Raw genomic sequence first — 22,132 nt, forward strand, 5'->3', positions numbered from 1 at the left:
GCAGCTTTTTGTACAATAGATAGTGATGAGAACAATGTTTATATTTAATGTTCAGCAACAGTTGGAACGGAAGTGTGCACAAAACCAAATTAAGACTTGTAGAAGCCCCCCCCCCCCAATTAATTATAGCTCATACATTGTCACTCTCAGCTGCAGCAGAGACTAATGCTTGGCCTTATAAAGAGACATGCATATTGATTTTACAGTGCTGAAGCCATCTAAATCATACATTTTACTATTGATGTAATAAGCATTGCCTGCATGTATTGATTGCTTACCCCACAGAGCAGTGCCAAGTTACTATTGTGGAGAATGTAATGATGCCGAACATTTCTTGCGCAGATGATGGGGTAATGTTTAACTGCTCTGTGTCCTGTTCTTTGTAGGTTTACTAATACCCTCCTTAATCACTCCTCCTCTGAATAGCATGGATCCAGAAGCAGATACAAAGCCTAATGATAAAATATTGTTTACAGACTATTTCATACATTCAAAATAAGGTAAGTCAATTATTATAACAACACCTCCCATCAACTAGCCTGGATGCCAATTTTACTTAACATTTTGCAAGGCCTTCATGGAATGACACATGCCATGCATCACCAGATTAGGCAAACCCAACTCTCATTAAGTCAGCACTTTATTCAGCAAATAGCTCCATTAAAAATCAATGGCATCATTTAGGGAATAAGATATTAGGGTCCCTTACTTAATAAAGCAAGCAGAATCAGGCTCTTTTGTCTTTGCTAACACAGAGCTTAGCATCATTAACAACTTTAGTTCTCTGACGTTGATACTGTGCTCTGATTAATTAAAATTACTACAGCGCTTAATGTTAAATGGGTTGTGTGTGTGGCAAGTGTTTTCATAGCCACCATTGTTATTTATTATTTTTACTAGAACTGTGTAAACATTTGAGTAACAGGATCCTAAATTACAAAAAAAGCTGTTTGGTTTCATGTTTCTTTCTTTCCTTAAAGCTACAAACTCTCAAGAAAAGACACTATAAAATATTCCATGCATCTTTTAATGGCTTATTATCTATTGATTTGCAAGTGCCAAAAGAAGATCCCTAATCAGCGCAAAGACTTCCAATTTAGCAAGTATTTAAGCACATAATTAGTCACCCTCAGTTCTTATTTGACATACTGCAGGATTTCACAGTGAAAAGCTTGGGAGCTGTTATTCAGTGATTAAAAACAAAACAAAACAATTAGTTCAGAGCTAAGGCCATCTCACGGTAGCTCAAGCTCCACAAAGCCAGGAAAGCTATGACTAGTGCCTTATCGTACATGTCACATGATCCATGACTGTGTTGTGCAATGTCAAAAAATGTTTTTGGGGTGGAGCCTAGGACTTGCTGATCAGAAGGTCGGCGGTTCGAATCCCCGTGATGAGTTGAGCTCCCATTGCTCAGTCTCTGCTCCTGCCAACCTAGCAGTTCGAAAGCATGTCAAAGTGCAAGTAGATAAACAGGTACCGCTCCAGCGGGAAGGTAAACGGCGTTTCTGTGCACTGCTCTGGTTCGCCAGAAGCGGCTTAGTCATGCTAGCCACATGACCTGGAAACTGTACGCCGGCTCCCTCGGCCAATAAAGCGAGATGAGTGCCACAACCCCAGAGTTGGCCACGACTGGATGTTATGGTCAGGGGTCCCTTTACCTTTACCTTACACTTTTCCTTGGTCTTTCAGGCCCAAATTCAGGTGGGTGGTATGGAGTGCCTGGGACCAGCAAAGATGTCTTGTATTGTCTTAGTCCTGTATTGGAACCAATTCTCAGCATCCTCTTGTATCTGTTGCCATTTTTATTGGATTGGCTTGAAATTTGGCAGATTTGTAGACCCTATCAGGTAGATTATGTCTGCAGGTTCCATTTTTATAACATTTGAGTTTAAAGGCTTATAGTGTAGGTTTGCCATACGTCAGGAAATTCCTGACCAATCCTGGTTTCCAGGTGTAAAAATGGCATGGGGGGAAGATTCTGCTGAACTGGCAAAATGTCAGGGAATACCCGAATGTATGGCAACGTGATAGAAAAAGCAACAGAAACAGCTCAAAAAGCTTAAAATCACTATTTTGGGGTTAGGCTCCCATCAAAAAAGCTTAATTTTGGTGGCTTTCTAAAAAATAAAAAATAAAAATCAATTAAAGAGGCACAGGAGTGCTCCTTTGCTTTCCCCCCCTAACCACTTTTGAATTACATTCAGAGCATCATATGTATTTTGCATACTTTTACGTAGGTGCAGAAAATTTGTTATGGCAAGAGCAGAACCTCACAACTTCAGGGCCTGAAGTATTTAATCTTGTCTAAATGGTCCTCAACAAAAAGTCATTGATACTGCACTGCAAAAGTGATGTTGAACTTATTCCAAGTGGTCAAAGGTGAATCATTCTGGAATATTTCCGTGTACCATGGGATATGCCACATTTCCTCTCTTATTTCTGATAGGATATGAGAATGACATGCTTTTTTAAAAAATAGGATAAGCAAACATCTCAAACTTTTCTTTAGTTTTGAGAATAATAATTGGATGAAATTTGCAAGCAAAGCTGTCCCCATGTGGCATTTTACATCCACATCGGAAATGCCATAAGATGACGCTCTTTGAGTTCCCTGATCCACCCTATCATGCGCCATGGGAGCTTGGCTTCTTTCTCTTGAGGTGCACATCTTCCACAGACCATGCTCACTTCTGTTTCTGATTAGGGTTTTTTGCAGAGCAGACATACACCCCTAGCATATACAAAGAACTTCAAAGGATTAAATACCACAAAATAAAGTAAAAAAGAAAGCTTTCTGGTGAAATGCAAAAACGTAATTGTTATGCCAGACACAGGATTTCTATTAGGAAGCAACTATTTGTTTCACTTATTTCCATGAAAAGGGATTCAATTCACCATGAATACAACCAGGTTATGTCACAATCTATCCACCTCAGTGATTATCAGAAGCAATAGACCTTTGACCAGGAAATGCTTGAAGGATGTAAGTTACACTCAGACAAGTGTTCGCACAGCTACAAAGCTACCTAAGTGCTTTGTCAGTCGAGAGACAGAAGTTGATGTAAACACAGTACAAGATCTTTCATGTGTCAGGTTCAGATGACCCCAGGCCCTCCTGAATAAAGCTGTCTATAGCTGATGGAGAATACAGCAGACAACTGTCAGCTGTCATCCTTTAAGCTGATGCCCTTCAAGGTATAGTAATGTTCCACTTTACTTTGAAATAACATCAGTTAAATATAACACTGTAATCAATATATGAGTGTTTAGGACACAATTGCATAAACTTAATAGACATTGGCCTAGGGAAACTGAAAAGAAAGAACTTTAGAAATTTCACAATTGGAAATAAAAATCAATCAAAAAATCATTTATTTATTTTTTGAGTTGTGTTAAAAGCTAGAACATGGTGCTATTTTTAAATAGACTGATATAAAAAACAAAGGAAATTCCTTTTTTAAAATCAAAAAATCCAGCATCTTCTATGAGCTTTGTATTCATCAAAGCTGAACACATTACTCTAAACTCTGAAAATCTAAACAATTACACAAATGCTGTTCTTTTTCTTCCTTGCAAAAATGAATATTCTGGAGTTTCAATATATAAACCATGAATGATCCAAGTGCTAATTTTAGAATCTGCATTCTGAGTAGGATGGGGTATCTGCATACATGCAGATCATTGAAACATTTCCACTTTATACCAGGGCTGAGAACCTTTTTCAGCTGGTGGGGCATTTTGGCAGGTGGGTGAGACTGCCCATCTGTGAACCAATAGGTGTTACAATGGCATCAGGTTACCCAAAGTATTCCCCCACCCCTTGCAGACTCAAACTACAGAGAAAGATATTTTGTGGCGTCGGCTTACTGGATGTCCAATTTCAGGCACTGGTACAAGATATATTGGATGCACAGTTAAGGCATGTGAACAAAATATAACTGAAAGGGGGAGGTCAAACAGAGGGTGAAAATACCCCTCTGTATAGTTACACACAACATGGGTGATAGCATACTTCAGTGTATATTTGGTCTATCTGAATTAAACTTCCCAGGACATTTCTCAGGAGGGAAGCAAACAAACACAGACCAAGTGCATCATGAGCCTCGATTGTGTCTGCCAGTCATCTGATTTCAAACTGTCAAGTCATGTCTATAGCATTCTCTTTATTGGTGACCTTTGCTGCTAGTGACTTTGACAAAAGTCTTCTGCACTGAGGGAAGTGTATTTTTTTTTTTACATAGGTTTCAATTTATGATATTGTTTAGTGCAGAATGGACAAGAGGATTTGTCTTATTATTTAGGAAAGAAGAACCATTGGAACTGGACCAAACAGGCCCATACAGGAAATTTGCACTTATTTGCTTATTGAAAAATTTAATAATAATTATTATACATGCATTTTTATATATCTCCTACTGTTAAACATAAAATACCCAATCTCCCAAACACAGAATAATTATTATAAGAGGTAATAAAGGAATCCCATTTTGAAAAGCATTCGATTTGTATAATGTGCCCATTTCTTCAGTAAACCATATATGTTGATTCGGCCATGCTTGCAATTTCCAGTATTGTTATCCGCGCTGTTCTGATAGTCCAAATTATTGAGGTCCCCCAATATCAGGCAAGGTATTTGCTAAAACGGATGCCTCACCCTTCTCTGCCAGTTAGCATTTTCAGGCCAGGTTATGAAAAAAAGAAATAAAAATACAACATACATATTGGTAGATCTCTGACAGGTTGCAGTCGATCCTCGAGAATTCTGACCCCCAGTTATTTAACAATAGCCACAATCAAAAGGTGTTCTCTTTCTTTATTAGACAGCTGAGATGAAGAAACTGGAGGTTTGGAGCACCAAGAAAGGATTTCTGTGGTAGTACTATGAGTTCAGTTCTAGAATTACAGGAAGAATCCTGGCTGAAAGTATGTGCAGAGACAGCCAGTTCTTCAATTTTAAGAGGACGTTGCTGCTGCAATCTTCCAGAGCAGATTTTGAAAGGGAACAGAGGGCAGCAGGGTTAAGAGAAGTAGATCACTTTGTATGAGTGCAATGCTAATGCTCTGCATACCTACAGTATTGGTTGCAACCCTACATCAAGAAGAGGTTTGCCACTTCTATTCCCCCCCCCAATACCAACTTCCTCACTATGCTACACTGCAAGCTATTTTTAAACTATTGTTGTTCAGACAAGAATGGGGAAAAGTCAACAGCCATCAAACAGCAGGGACAATAACAACACTAATAATGCTAACACTAACTACTGTACTAATAATATATAGTGTATTTTGACTAGGCTTGAATAAACGTGTGTTGCTAAAGTGACATAGTAGAAAACGAGGCACAAGAGCAGTTTGTGAAACTGGAACACATGTTTAATTCACCTTGGGAGTTCTCACTGGCATACCTTACTCTGGGTCACATTTGAGCACTCTGGAGTTTTTTTCAGTGCATTCCAGAGCATATCTATTCAGAAGTAAGTCCCACTGAGTTCATTAGGGATCCCTCCTAGGGTGCTGGATTGCAGCATCTATGTGACTTGTGACCTTCCTAAAGAACTCAGGACTCCCTCTAAGTTTCAGCTAGATCAGCTTGATCTATTTCAAGGTGGTGGTTTCAGGGAGTTCCTCCACATCCACCCTATTCCATTTGTTACCTGAGCTTTTTTATTGATCGTTCCCCCTACCACATAGACAGTAAGTCTACAGTTTGGTTCATACGTAGCTTTATTTAGGCAACAGTTTATTTAAATCTTCTGTGCTCAGAAATTGCTTTGACAGTGATATTATTACATTGGCAACACTACTGCATTAGTTGACAACATAATTGTTAATCCTTCTTCACCAGCATTTTCAATTTCAATCAGCAGATATGCACAGTTCAGGTAGATATGTGCCTCTCTTTAGGAAGTGATTCCTTTTATCTCACACTATATTAGCAGCACCCTGTGCAATGCTAGAATTCATCCCCCCTGCCTCCCACACTCTCCTCTACAGCATTGTTTTGGTCCCCCTGCAGCACATCACCCAATGGGAGCACACTGGTCATGCCACCCTAAAACTCCCTCCGTTGTGAGGATGCTTATAACCTATCATCTGTTCTCTTCTACCTGACAGCTCCTTGTAGGGAGCCGCCCAGCGTGGCTGAGGTAACCCAGCCAGATGGGTAGGGAATAATAATAATAATAATAATAATAATAATAATTAATAATAATAATAATAATTTGAAACTCTTTTGCATTTATTGTACATTTGTTTCTGTGCATATAAAAATTATATGTAGCATCATAGCAACCAAGGAAGCTGTCTTATACCAAGCATTGGTCAGTATTATCCACACTGACTGCCCACGTTCTCCAAGGTTTCAGATAGCTCTGTCTGGAGATGCCAATAACTGAACCTTCTCCATGCAAAGGAAATGCTCTAATGATGAACTATGGCCCTGTGGTGATCCCAATTCTGACAAGAGACAAAAGGCCTTACCTGCTTACTTTTGTTTCTTCTTGACTTCAGTGGCAGAAGTTTGTCTTGGTGTGGAGGAGAAAGTTTATATTTTTTGTGTTTGTTTTTTTTTAAAAAAAGATAGCATCTTGGATTAAGGTGCACTCATGACATCCACATACTTCCTGTGATGAAAAAGGTGGAAGAAAATGTATTTCTTGAGCACTTCCGGAGGCGGCGCGTCCGGCAATGGCTGACCTCTTCTAACTGCGAAGAGGGAGCTCCGCAGAAACGGGTCGTCCGCTACGGCGCAGCGGAGACCCACATCGGAAAACCACAGGCAGCGTAAGCCTGTGGCCGTGGGACTCAGCGGGCACCAGGAGCGCTCCCCGAAACGTAGAAGGGACCCTGTAAGAGGCCCCGGAACGTGGAAGGGGGTGCGGTGCTGTGAGTCAATCGCTCTTTCTGTGGAGTGAAGCCGCGTAGCTGCTGTCGGTGAGCGCTATCCTCTTTTCCTGGAAACATTCGGCTTGAAACCAACAACTCGTGAGTAAGATAAGAAAGAAAGATTTGGACGTAAATTTCTACTAATTCGGATAAAAGCGAGAGACGTAACCAGGAAGTCCGTCTCTTGCCACTGCTTAAGATTTAAAGCAAAGACTTTGATCTTTGGAGTCTTTGAAGAGGCGTAAAAAGGCAATCAACTCTCAAATCTATTTAAGTGTTTCAGGACTTAACTCTTTAAAAGCTTTATTTTGGAATATGAACTGCTTGTTACCTGCTCTGTTGGATTTACAAATTGACAAAGAATCCCAGGCAGTCGGACTGCCTAGATAACAAAACTGTCAGATTGCAAGATTTTGACACTTTGTTGCTGGAGTTATTACTAGCTGAGCTTTAGTGAAACTGTTACATTGAACTGATATATCTTGCTCTTATTGAGACATTGTTATACTTGGAGACCAACTCTGCTAAATACAATTAAACTGAAGGTCTTCTGGAAATTAAAGGCTGTTTGGACAGAGCTAAATACTGAAATTTGGAAAACTTTGAAGATTTAAATAAGTGACATTAACAATTTGACTTCTTCTCTATAACAAAATTGGGCTCCCTCTAGTGGGCTCTGGATTTACAACTATATGTGACTTTCCTTTTGGTTTCCCTTCCTCCTAAAAGTTTACTTTATGGGCTTGTGGATTCCCATGGGAACACATTCACTTTGACCTTGACTAGCAGACAGAATTGGAATGAGTGGCACTGGAAGACAAACAAGATCGGCTAGAGGAAAAAGGCAAACAACTTTGACTCTACTTTCACAGCCGCGCAGATCATCTGTTCCTGATGTTTTGGAACTAGAGGAAAGTGAGCAGCTGCTGGGAGAAGATATGGCATCAGGGGGATCTGCTTCAGTATTAGACAGAATTCTTGAAAAATTGGAAGGCTTAGATAAAAAAGTGGATGAACAAACGGCTAAGATTGATCAGACTAGAGACTGTGTCAACAAGTTAACTGAGCAAGTCACTTTGAACACACAAGCAATTGGCAAATTAACTGAATCTACTGTAGAAAATCGGAAATTGGCAGAGGAAGCCATCCAGAAAACTGAGGCACTGGAGCAGGAGGTAAGACCACTCCATAAACAGGTTGGGGAACAGCAGGCCTATCTGTCTATGATCGAACTTCGGGCCCGGGAAAATAACTTAAAATTGAGGTTCATACCAGAACTGGAATCCGAACAAGGGAACTTAATTGAGTTTTTGACAAAGGAATTCTCCAAGTGGTGGCCTTTGGAGGAAGAAAAGGACTTTAAAATTGTGACTGCTTTTAGACTTGGGAGATCAACAAGAAAGGACAAGCCCAGAGACTGTTTGATTACTTTGAGATCCAAGGAGGAAAGAGACAAAATACTAGGACTACACTACGGAAAGTCACTTGAATATATAAGGACATTCCTAAACAACTTCTGGACCTTAGATCCACCTACCTTGAACTAGTAAGGCTGTTGAGGAGCAACTCAATTATCTTTAGGTGGGAATTTCCACAAGGTCTATCTTTCACGTTCAGAGGGAAGAAGGTAAAAATTAAAACAGCTGAAGATAGAGATAAATTTTTGAATATTTACGGAGAGGACCTTCAGAAAGGGATTGCAGAACCTTCAGGGGCTGGACCAGCGCCTGTATCTATACCTACACCTTTGGGGTCTGAAGACCAGGACAAAAAGACACCACCACCAGGGCAATAACAGATATATCCAGGATGTCTCTGCAACTTCTGAGCTGGAACATAAATGGCGCCAACATCCCGGAGAAAAGGAGAAGGATATTTCATATTTTGAAAAAAGAACAATTGGACATTATTTGTTTGCAAGAAACACATGTGACTAGGTTACATAGAAAAGTGTTAATAAATAAAAGATTAGGCCAAGAATTTATCTCTTCGGATCGAGTTAAGAAAAGAAGTGTGGTGATATATGCAAAAGAGAGCCTGTCACCAAAATTTTTATTTAAAGATGAACAAGGAAGAATCCTGGCAATTGAGATTCAGAATCAAGGAGAAAAGTTTTTGATATTAGGAATTTATGCGCCAAATGACGGAAAATCGGAATTCTACAAGAAGCTGCATGAGATAATGCTGGACTATCTGAATTATGATAACATCATTATGATGGGAGACATGAATGGAGTGGTATCAACTAACATGGACAAGTCACATAGCCAAAGTGTAACAAAAGAAGGCAGACTACCTAAAACATTTTTTGAACTGACTGACAACATGGACTTGATTGACATCTGGAGAACAAAGAACCCTCTAGGAAGAGAAGGAACATTCTTTTCTGAAGCCCAACTGACATGGACAAGAATCGACCAAATATGGACAACTAGAGGCCTGGCACCCAAGATAAAAAAAGTGGAAATCTGCCCAAAGACCTGCTCCGACCATAACGCTGTAAAGATGGACATGAGACTAACCCCAACCGGCTCCTTTAGATGGAGGATGAATGACAATTTGTTTAGAGATCAGGAGATCATTAAAAAGGCCCAAAAAGTTTTGAAGGACTATTTTGAGATAAATCTGAACACCATGGTGGAAAAAAGAATCGTCTGGGACGCAAGTAAGGCTGTTATGAGGGGGTTTCTGATACAACAGAACACTATAAAGAAAAAAGTACAGAATGAGAAAAAAGATAAGATTTTGGAGAAAATTAAAGAAGGTGAGAAGAAGTAAAGATCGAGACCGAAATCAAAGGAGATTCTAAGAGAAATTAAACTCTACCAAGCACAATATTCAAAATTGATAAATTAGGAGGTGGAATGGAAAGTTAAATTAATGAAACAAAGATCCATTGAATCAGCAAATAAATGTGGAAAGCTGCTAGTATGGCAGCTGAAAAAGAGACAAAAACTGAACACGGTAACAAATTTAGAAATTGAAGGAAGAAACATCCAGAACCCAGTGGAGATCAGAAAGTGTTTCCAGAGATATTTCAAACAATTATATACACAAGGGCCGCAAAACGAAGTGGAGATAGAACAATTTCTAAAGAAGAATGGTTTACCAAGGTTGTCCCTACGAAATAGAACAATCCTGAACTACAAAATAACACAAAAAGAGATTGAAGAAGCCATTCAGAACATGCAACTGGGCAAGTCTCCAGGGCCAGATGGACTCACCTCCAAATATTATAAGACATTGAAAGATTATTTGATACATCCATTAATGGAGGTTTGCAATGAAATTATGGAAGGGAAGAAGGCACCAGAGTCGTGGAAAGAGGCTTTCATCACATTGATACCTAAACTAGAAACCGAAAAGACACAACTTAAGAACTACCGCCCCATCTCCCTCCTGAATGTGGATTACAAAATATTTGCAGACATTTTGGCAAGTAGATTTAAAAAAGTGTTAAATGAAGTGATTCATAAGGACCAAGCAGGCTTTCTCCCAGGTAGACATTTGTTTGCAAATACAAGGAACATTATTGATATTTTGGAACTCTTGCAAACAAATATTAATACAAAAGCAGTGCTGATATTTATAGATGCGGAGAAGGCCTTTGACAACATTTCTTGGAAGTTTATGAAGAAAAATTTGGAAGGAATGGGAGTGGGGCGGGGGTTTGAGAATGGGATAGAGGCAATTTATTCAGAGCAGAAGGCAAAATTGATAGTGAACAATGTGGTGACGGAAGAGTTCAAAATTGAAAAAGGAACACGACAAGGCTGTCCTATTTCCCCCTTGTTATTTATATCGGTCCTGGAAGTGCTTCTAAATATGATTAGAGGAGACCGGTTGGTGGAGGGTATTCAGGTCGGAGCGAAACAGTATAAACTTAAAGCATTTGCAGATGACCTAGTATTGACCTTACAGGAGCCAGAGCCTAGTACTAAAAGGGTACTGCAACTGATTTATGAGTTTGGTCGGGTGGCGGGATTTAAACTTCACAAGCAAGAAACTAAGGTTCTGGGAAAAAAATTGACTTCTTTAGAATCAGAAAGGTTTCAGAAAGAGACAGAATTAAATGTGGTTAAAAAAGTAAAATACCTAGGGGTAAACATAACAGCGAAGAACATGAATTTATTTAAAGACAATTATGAAAAATGTTGGTCTGAAATTAAAAGGGATCTAGATGTTTGGTCAAGACTGAAACTTTCCTTGTCAGGATGTATTGCTGCTATTAAGATGAATGTACTGCCAAAAATGTTGTTTTTGTTTCAAACGTTGCAGATTGTGGATAAAATGGAGTGTTTTGGGAGGTGGCAAAGAGAGATCTCCAAATTTGTCTGGCAGGGCAAAAAGCCCAGAATTAAGTTTAAGATACTAACCGATGCTAAAGAAAGAGGGGGCTTTGCCATAAGTGAAAGAGGCAGTTTGAAGCAGGAAAATCTTGTTCTGGTCAGAAGCACCAAACTCCATGAATAAATCCTTTTGAAATGAATTCTTCCTCTTTCTCTAATGAACATATCCTATGCAACTACTAACCTAGTTGTGATTCATCTGATTAGAATCCACCCCAACATAATTCTTTATGTTGAATTTTTGTCTATGGTAATCCTGTTTTTGACATAGCATATTAATTTTAACTTTTTTAGGGGGCAGTGGAAAGATATATTTGTGGCATCTTATTAAATGCTTCCACCTCATTTCATTTCTGTGCATCACTGATTTGTGGTAGAGTCTAATAGTTTACTTACTTGGTTTTGGTCCCCTTTCCAATCATTCCCTTGTATTCAAAACAATTACCAGAGAACACACATTACTATAAAGCCTTGTTGCTTGACTAAAAGAATTGACTGAACAAACAGTATTAATTTTAACTCTCTTAATACATTTCTCTGGCAGTCTTTCAAACTTTCCCACTACTTTCTCCCTTAGCTTACCATGCCTCAGCTAATTCCTAGTTAGGTAGCCTACCTATATATCTCAAATAGGATGTTTTATTTTATTACCTGCAATGTGGATTCCTTTTCTTTCTTAAATGTCCAGCCACATCACTGCTACAGGCATGGCTGGGGTAGCATCTGAAGATGATGGACTGATAGAGGTATGCGGAGGTGCCATTAAAGACTGTGACCAGAACCACACTTAGGTAGCCTGAAATCTTGGCAGTGATATGCCCTTGGATAGCTTAAGCCCTGACTGCATGGTGTGGATGGTTGAACATGCTTAGTTGTGTGCAATGGATGAAAGGAATCCACTTAATATTTATAATCCTAATGTGGAATGGGAAGGTAATAGTTGCACCAGAGGCAGATTTAGGCAAACATGACCAGTTCAGTTGCACTAGGTGCAGAGCCTTGAGGATACCAAAAATCTTATAATAATAATAATTATAATAATTTATTATTTATACCCCGCCCATCTGGCTGAGTTCCCCCAGCCACTCTGGGTGGCTCCCAATCGAGTGTTAAAAACAATACAGCATTAAATATTAAAAACTTCCTTAAACCAGCGCTGCCTTCAGATGTCTTTCAAAGATAAGATAGCTGCTTATTTCCTTCACATCTGAAGGGAGGGCGTTTCACAGGGCAGGCACCACTATCAAGAAGGCCCTCTGTCTGGTTCCCTGTAACCTCACTTGTTGCAATGAGGGAACTGCCAGAAGGCCCTCAGCACTGGATCTCAGTGTCCAGGCTGAATGATGGGGGTGGAGACGAGGCCATTTAGGGCTTTAAAGGTCAGCACCAACACTTTGAATTGTGCTTGGAAACGTACTGGGAGCCAATGCAGGTCTTTCAAGACCAGTGTTATGTGGTCTCGGCAGCCGCTCCCAGTCACCAGTCTGGCTGCCTCATTCTGGATTAATTGTAGTTTCCGGGTCACCTTCAAAGATAGCCCCACGTAGAGTGCATTGCAGTAGTCCAAGCGGGAGCATGCACCACTCTGGCAAGACAGTCTGCGGCAGGTGGAATGGAAAGCAAGAAGGGTGGGTATGTTGAATTTTGGTGTCACACAGGTTGCCCAAAAAAAATGAGGCCCCAAGATCTGTCATTGGTTCCACTCTTTTCTGCCTTCGCCAGACTCCACTTGGAATATTGTGTTCATTTTTGTGCACCACAGTTCAAGAAGACAAACTAGAACATGTGCAGAGGAGGACAGCTAAGTTCACAAAGGGTCTGGAAATCAAGCCTTATGAGGAACGATTGAGGGAACTGGGTGTGTTTAGCTTGGAGAAGAAGTGACTAAGAAAAGATATATCTTTGAATATGTAAAGGGCTGCCACATGGAAGATGGCGCAAGCATCATGAATAACTAAACATTATGAATAACTTTCTGATTATAAGAGCTGTTCAACAGTGAAATGGACTACGTTGAAATGATTATTGAGCTGTGATTTCTGCACTGTAGGGAGTTGAAGCAGATGACTTATTGAGTCCCTTTCAAATCTGCAATTCTATGATTCTATGAGGCCAGTGAGTTTGCCTCTGCAGTTGCTATGCCACTGCCGAGCTGCTGCCACTGACAAAGTTCTTTTTCTGTCCAAAAGAACCTCCAAACTAGGCCACTCCCAATTCCGGCTGTCTCTCATTGATCTATCTCTTGCCTTGCTTGAGAATAAAGGGGTGGGGTGGTATGGGACAGCACTTAAGTAACATCTTCTCACTCCTCCCAACCTCTGGCAATTACACCAGACTTTTAGCTGGAAGCGGCTTCATGCTGCATTTCCAGTCTGTCTCACAAATGCGCTCCACACACACACCCCGACCTGTTTGTTTCTGCACCAGGAAGCAGTATTATTCTTGTATTTTTATGTTCAGAAGATTGAGCTGTTCTTATTTTAGAAAATCCAGACCAATTTATTAGGGATTTATCATGTGATGCTCTGCAACAGCCTGGCACTATGGAGTTCTATTATGGTGATTTATGAAGGCAATGATAATGACACCTACAGTAAAACGTGCCCATGGGATACCTTGTCACAAACTGACTGATTAAATTTGATGGACAATTTAATTTAGTTACTAAGGAAAACTAAACAACACCCCACCTAAAAAAAAATCCCCAACCTTCAAATTAAAAGTTCACCATTATATTTATATATAAATCAAGCAATTCAAGACAGATTCTTACAAGAGTGATTAAAGAGATAGGTTGTTGCAATCATCATCTGTGCACAAATTTATTTTACCTTTCTGAGTGAACTTCATTGAACTCCATGGGTCCATAACATAGGACCATAAACCTGTGTTGGGATTATGTGTAATCTTTTGATAACGGTGCTACATCACTGGGAAATGGTGCAAACCACAGCTTGCCAATTTGTTGCTTATTCTTAAACACAGCCTTTCTCAACCTTTGTTTCCCAGATATTGTTGGAGTATAACTCTCATCACTCCGAGCTAGCATGGCCAGTAGTCAGGGATGATGGGAACTGTAGTTCACCTGGGAACTCAAAGTTGAGAAAGACTGCATTAATGTATAAACTGATGTTGACACTATGGAGCTATTGAGAGGCATCACAGCGCAAGGAGTTCCATATTTGTGTTTCTCACATGTTTATTACCTGAGTTGTTGTTTTCATAATGCAAATCAAGATCTATTAATATGAATCACTCTTTTAGATACATCTAATTTAGGAATGATACCACATTAGACTTTACAACAGGATGAATTTTGTAATAGTTGAGTTTTGGAAATTAGGGTTTTATTACATTCACTGATCACTACCACCCCTGTGTGTCAGAACTCTCATTTTTAGCCCCTTTCCCACATGCCAGGGAGAAAGAAAGGATAATGTTTTAGTGCTGTAGCCCTAGACCTTGCAGATTTCACTTACCATATGCATTTAGCAGCTGCTTTCAGGATCCAAGCTACCAACCAATGTACTTTATCACTAGGCAAGGTCCAGTTATAATTATTTAACTATTTATAGAATAATTATTGAAATAAGACTACTTACTGCCAGATCATCTCCTCCTTGATCATCTCCAGTGTAAAAAAGCAATACATTGAAGCACAGCCCTTTTAAAGTGTTTGCGCTCTCATACCAGCATTACACAATCATTATGTAAGTTTTTCCTATTATGCATGTATGATTGAGAATAAATATTTTAAATATTATCAAAGTTCACTTGTAAGACAGACACTTTCTTATTTTTGAACAGTCCCTGAATTGCTAATCTAATTTTTTCTGTTGATTTCCTTTTCTCCATACAATAACTGGGTTGTTGTTATTATTATTTGAATGGGGGGAGTCGATTTATTTCACATATACTTTCAGCCATTGTGCCCCATTTTAGAGTGATGTGGATCTGACTGCCAATGATGCTAAGATTTCAGAAAATAATGCAGAGTTCAGAAAATATTATTGTATTTTTTACAGGTTTATGCGAGGCAGTGATCAAATTGTATTTGTTCTCATCAGTATCACTAGGTGTTCAATGAAATGTGAAAATATATTCATGAAAAATTACTTTTTAACACATTTGGGTTGCTGAAGAAAACACACAATCAGGTAATGTCCCTATTCTTATTAATTTTATTGTTGATTTGTGGAGGGGGAGAGAGAAAAAGAAATGTGCTAAAAGGATGCCAGTACTTTTATTATTTGTGTGATGCCTGACAAACAGTGTTACTCAGCAGATTTTTATTCAGAGAAAATTGAAACACGTATTTATGAATTTAGAGGAGACATTTAAGGTCATTTTTTTTTGACAGAATAGCTTTAATGTATTATGTGAAATGCAGAGATTTGAACATGTGTTTTTTTCTCATACACATTCATTAACTGCAGTGTAGGAAAAAAATGTCCTGTGATTGTCACATAACTCTCTAAGGCTGGACATAATTAGGTATGATCCATTGTCTAAAGGAGTTGGGATTAATGAATTCTGCATTTTCCTAATTTACATGCTGACTCTGGTGCCTTGAATGTCATGAGTCTAAATCAGTGGAAGAAATAATGTTTGTTTCAAACTGGAACTAGCCAAATGGTTTTCAAGCTATTCAGCCTTATCACTTAGCTCAGAGTTGCAAAAAAAACCCCAAAACTGGAAAGAAACAAATCAACTGTGAGCTCATCTGTGAAAGTCCACACATTTGGCTCAGTGTTTCATGTGAACCAGGCCACTGTGTTGAAAATCGCAGTCTTATTACAGATCAAGTCACTATTTTAGTGTTACCTAATCTAAGGATATCTGGGATTTCTGGAAAGCATATTTAACAATGAAAGCTACTAATATAATAAACTAGTAGATGATGATGATGATGATGATGATACAATTTTATTTATATCCCACCTTCCCCAGCCGAAGCTGAAGCTGGGCTCAGAGCAGCTAACAACAATAAAAGTAATGCAGCTTGATGCTGTGTTTATGTTAGTCTTTGTTAGTAGAGAAATCTGAAAGGGAAATGAGTAACACATTCTGTGAATCAACTTCCAACAAGGCCCTCCTGGTATCTAAGATGCTATTGCTTCATCCTTCATTTTAGCAGATCCAGCAGTCCTTCAAGTGTTCATAGCAGAGTTGGTATGGTCATCATAAGTCAATGGCAATGACAGAATATTTTTATGCAGATGTGTAGGAGCCAACTCCTAGGGGCTAAAAGGTCTTCATCCCCTCCAATAAAATATTTGAGGAGGTTGGGCCCCCATAAAGTTGATGGGCATTGCCATTCAAATGGGGTGTGGGTGTGGGTGGGTGTGTACTGTGTCATGTGATTTATTATGTGGGTGGGCTTAGCTGCCCACCCTATTTTATTCAGGTTTGCATCCCTGTGCAGATGTAATCGTAGAGCATTACAGTAGCCAAATTATTATAGCAAACTTAACTAAAGATGCTAGACAACATGTCAATTTAGCAACTATGAAGAAATGCTTCAACTTTAATATAGAACTCTCATAAATTTGTACCTGAAAGTGAGATAAGTAAGAAATCATATAAAATCCTAATCCCATTCAGTCTCGCTGGCCTATAAAATATTCCTGTTTCTTCCTTAAATTTATTGCATTATTGCATCAGAGGGTCTTGTAAGAGAAAGTGGGATACAGAATTTGCCTTCTTCACTGAGTTCCTGCACATGTAATGTAATTCAAAATAACCCTGTAGAATTGCTTAGCTTTCCAATAGAGAACTTTTAGGCTCCAGTTAGTTCGTAATTTGGTGATGCTGCTGTTTTTGAAAAGGGATTTAAATGAACTGTGTAACTGGAGCTTTCAGGGATGCTTTTATCAGATGTATTAAGTTTCTTGAATCATTTTTTTTTTCTTATTTACTTAGCAATCTGTCTTGCACAGACAGATTAATTCTTGCCATAGTTCAACGTAATTGCCTGGTAATCTTCTTTGGATTTATGCCAAACTATGCATCCATCCATCCATCCATCCATCCATCTAGCTAACCTACCTAATGGTGAACATTCCCTGAATAATAGTTCCCTGAATAATACTGGCTGCTTGGATGTTGCTCTTTGGTTTTTGATCTGAAACTGGGATAAAGCCACACTAGCCTGGAGCCAATGTCTTATTGAGAAGGCCAAGCAATCAGAAGGAGGCATCCTTAATGAGTCACCACCACCTTCTCAACTGTGTCTCTGGATTCAACATGGTGACCCACCCATCCTAATATACATCCATGGTAAACTAGTTAGTTTCCTGCTTGAGGACCGAGCAGGATATTTGGGGATGAGGTTCACAAGTGGCCTAAGAGGACACCTTTTCCACCAACCTCTCGGTGTTAAAGCAAGCAGGGATGTGGTGCAGGTTGATTTAGCTAACTGGATGCATGAATGAGCATGGTTACCTTGCTCATAACTGGTAGGTGGTACAAGAAGTCAGGGATGTTAAAATCTGCTTCCCAGTGAACACCCTAAGGCAGCTTGAGGAAGAAGGGTCACCTACCCAACCTTCTTCTCTTTGCTGACTGCCACAGAAAGGATTATGTGGCATGAGTCTTTGCATGAGTACATGGTTCCTTTCCTTGAAACAGTGATGAGGACAGGAAGGGGAGCCATATAGGAGCACTATATCACATGCCACTTGTGCCTGTGCTTTCAGATGATGATAGAAATCCTTCACAACCTGGTTATCTGTGTATGAAGTACTTATTGCTAAGAACAGGTTTACAGCATAAAATATTAACTAGGCAAGAACTAAGTTAGGAATAGCGAACATAGACTATTTAAATCAATTTTGCCATTTATTTTGATTCATATCCTAACATATAATTGATGCTCCTAAGTTTGACAGAAATTTAATCACAGTGTCACTAATGAAATGTTGACATTATCAGCAGCTCTCCCTGTAACGTATCTTTTATTACTATGTTAATAGAGTGTACGCCATTCAAATTATAGAGATGGAAGAGAACCAAGGGTCATTTAGCTCACACTTCTAAACTGGCAAGATATCCTATGCACAAACCTTTCCTGATAGATTCTCCATCCAAATCTGTTCAAAAGGTAATTATATAACTTCACTGGGAGACCTGTTTCATTGCTCAGCCATTCATACAATTAGGAAGTCAACATTCCCCCCGCCCCGATAGCCAGTCTACATCTGCTGTACTTCAGTTTGAATCTATTGATTGTGGGCACCAGTGCCTTGGAAGATAATCAGTCATTCTTCTCATTTTTCCACCGCAACAGTTTTGTTGTCAAATTTCCCTTAAGCCTTTTCTCCATGCAGAGAAAGCCTCATTGTTTAATTAGCTATGATTCATGTAAACTTTTATTTAGGGACAAGGGGATTTCTCCCATTTCATTTCTTTACTGCTCATCCGGTTTGCTCTGGGGTTTCTTTGTGACTGCAATGTTTCCAAACTGAGCAAATGAACAGTAAAATGGCAAATGAATGTAATGTATGCAAGTGTAAAATAATGCATTTCCCGGCAACCCCCCCCCTCTAAATTCATATATACGCCTATGGGATCTGAACTGGTGGTGATTGACCAGAAACAATACTTTAGGTTTAATGAAGATGTTCAACCAGTTTGCAACAGCTATGAAAAAGGTGGATTCCACATTATGGATCATTAAGAAAGAGATCAAAAATAAAACTGTCAATATCATAATAGATACAGATACATGGTGTGACCACACTAGGAATAGTGTGTATAGTTCTGGTTGCCTCACCTCAAAAAGGATGTCATATAGCTTGGAAAGTTCAGAGAAAAGGCAACCAAAATGATCAAGGAAATTGAACAACTATCCTATGTAGAGAGGTTATACTATTTGACGCTTTTTTTTATTTTGAAGGGGGAAGATGAGTAAGGGGTGTTACATGTTAGAGATTTATAAAATTATGCAGGGCGAGGAAAAAGTAGATGTTAAGTCTCCCTTCCAGTTCTACAACTCAGGACCATCCAATGAAGCTAAATGTTGGAATATTCAGGACTGTAGGAGCCAACTCCTAGGGGCTGAGGTCTCATTGCCCTCCACAAAGCTGATGGATATTGCCATTTAAATAGTGTGTGTGTGCACCAAGTTTTGTGATTGATTATGTAGGGCAGGGCTTACCTGCTCCCCAATATTTTATTCAAGATGACACCCCTGTTAATAACAAAGAAAATACATCTTCACACAGCACCTAGTTAAAATATGGAATCTGCTCCCACAAGAGGTAGAGATGGTCTCCACTGTCAGAGGCAATATGCATCTGAATATCAGTTGATGGGGATCACATGTAGGGAGAGGGCAGTTGTGGGCTCAGCACCAGCCTGTTCTAATTATGGGCTTCCCATAGTATGGATGGCCACTGTGAGAACAGGATGTTGGACTAGATGGGCCTTTGGCCTGATTCTGAGAGAGAGAGAGAGAGAGAGAGAGAGAGAGAGAGAGAGAGAGCGCTTTTAAAAACAAGGAGACCCAATGTCTGCGTGCACAAAAATGGTAAGCCCACCCCCTCCAAATTTATTCTGTGCAGTGCAGATTTCAACAATATTCCTCATCTCATTTATATCCATAATTCACACCGCATGTGAATGGGGTAGCAAACTGAGAGCCAACATTTTGTCCCACCTTGGTTCATAAAAGGAAGTAACCTGTGACAAAAATTCCTCTCATGCACAACACAATCCTTCCCTTTTATTTAGTCAATGTCAGGACAATGAATTGTGACAGTGACTTTCAGATATGATGGGTCAGTACAGATTTATGGTGTCAATGTTTGTTTTCTTCCTTCCAAATTAGGAAGGAACAGCGAATTTTATCACCACCCTGCCACAATGTATAGATTTTAAGCACTAATATTGTTATGAATAGTCACAGTAATATATACAAAACCAGAAGAAGCAAAGAAGCTGACGTTTGTAATAAAAACCTAAGGCAGAATAGCTTTAAATGTAAAATGTAAAAATAGAACATATTTTGTTTTAAGTGAAATTGACTGTGACAAACCCAAAGTGTGCTGTTTTCAAGCACTTTGTTCACATGCCATTAAGTCCATTAAGTCGCTATTATCTCGATTTGGTACAGTATTGTGAATGGCTTCTCAAATCCTTGCTGAATCCCCTTTGAAATCATTAATCCAAACATTGCTTTTATGCTTCCTTTGCCAGTTAGGTGCACTTTGTAGCTGTCTTTAAAATGTGTAAAAGTAACTATAATTAAAGAAATAACAAATTAAAAACAGACATTCCCCCATCAAAAAAAGGAGGAACCAGAAAAAATGAACTTGACAATTACAGAAGTATATGCGCATTTAAAGTGATGCATTTCCTGGGAAATCATTTATAATGTGCAGTTCACAAAGTCATAGTTTCACAATTGTAAAGGGCTCAGAGCAACATGAAGTTCATCTAGCACTATCCTTGGCAGAATAACAATACCTTACAGAAGCAAACAACCCTAGAAGATTAACCCACACAATAGCACAGTAAAGCCTATCATAAAAAGAATTGGCATCACTTCAAAAATTGCAGAGTACAGCCCCCTAAATACAGATATACTGTTACCTTCAGTGGAATTCTGGTAATCTGAGGATGAAAATATACAGTCAGTTATAGATGGGGAGGGGAGAGCAGACCCCACAATATAGCAACTCTCACCTATCTTCCCCACCAACATGCTGAACAAATCCCATCTGTTTACTAATGTTAAGATTAATGATGAAAAATATTGATCATTTGAATATGGTTGTTTGCACTGGTGAGCTATGATCCCAGAGAGAGCATTCAATCATTTTATCACACACCCACCCACCTAATCTGTGGTGACAAAAATCAGACTGTATTGAGGGTGGAGAACCATGAAAGCAAAGTGTAAAAATGGCTTTTCATGCTTTTCTTTCATATCTCCAGAACTTTGTGGTTTTCACTTCCAGTTGTGTGACTGAACAGCAGATTCTTCTGACATGACACTCCTATTATTATTTCAAATGTCTTCTGAAAACTGTACTGTTTTGACAGGGCATCACATAGTTATTATTATTATTTAAACTAACCAATATATATTAATATTTTTACTTATGTCTTACAACTACTTATATAATCATTTTATTGTACTGTTTTATATGGCGTAACCCACCTTGCTATATGTTATGTCAGCTGGTTATAAATTTTCGAATGAATATATAAAATTCATGTGCATGTGGGCTTCTGTCTCCCCATGATTCCCCCATGAAAATGGCGAGAAATACCACCAGAATACCACCCCAGATTTAATCCCACAATTTTCCAGGTTAACGGTGTTGCAAGCTGATTTTTTTCCTGAAAGCAGGCAGCACAGAAATGAGCACTAAAAGTCCTGCTAGATTTCCAAAAGTGGATTTTACATCATGGGAAAGATCATGAAAAAAAATATGAAAAAGGTATCAGGTAAGGAAATGTCAGGGAAATGCAAATGGGCAGTTTCTACACTGTCATGTGTTTTGTAGGAAATGCCTTGTTTCAATGAAAAACAACAACACCCTCCACAGTTATCACAGGCCAATAGTATTTACTATCTCATTTTTACAAAATTTCTCTCTAGATCAGGATTAGGGCTGCATTCCCTCATAGCCAACCTTTTAAGGGCTACATACAGTGCTGGGTGTTCCCAGAGATATTTTTCTAGAAAAAGAGATGGCAGAACTCACCATGAACAGCTTCCCCTTTTTTCTTTTAATGGCAATGGTGCCCACCTGGAGGTGCCAGAACTGAATTCTGGTGAGTTCCAGCTGAAAAAGAGCCCTGGGTGTCACAAAAGTGGAATTAGCAAGACTCCATCCTCAATACAGCGGTGCCTCGCAAGACGAAAAGAATCCGTTCCGCGATTC

The 22,132-nt window shown here is 39.2% G+C and overlaps 1 long non-coding RNA gene across 1 annotated transcript; it reads left to right on the forward strand.

Annotated features, from left to right (window-relative positions):
- The first annotated feature begins 3,054 nt into the window (after positions 1-3,054).
- Positions 3,055-19,269, forward strand: LOC307213877. The gene is made up of 4 exons (XR_013837769.1): positions 3,055-3,198; positions 4,824-5,107; positions 15,263-15,394; positions 18,212-19,269. It is a non-coding gene; the product is annotated as an uncharacterized lncRNA (long non-coding RNA).
- The last annotated feature ends 2,863 nt before the right edge of the window (positions 19,270-22,132 follow it).

This window comes from Podarcis cretensis (genome assembly GCF_951804945.1).
Source record: "Podarcis cretensis genome assembly, chromosome: 4".
Classification (NCBI taxonomy): domain Eukaryota; kingdom Metazoa; phylum Chordata; class Lepidosauria; order Squamata; family Lacertidae; genus Podarcis; species Podarcis cretensis.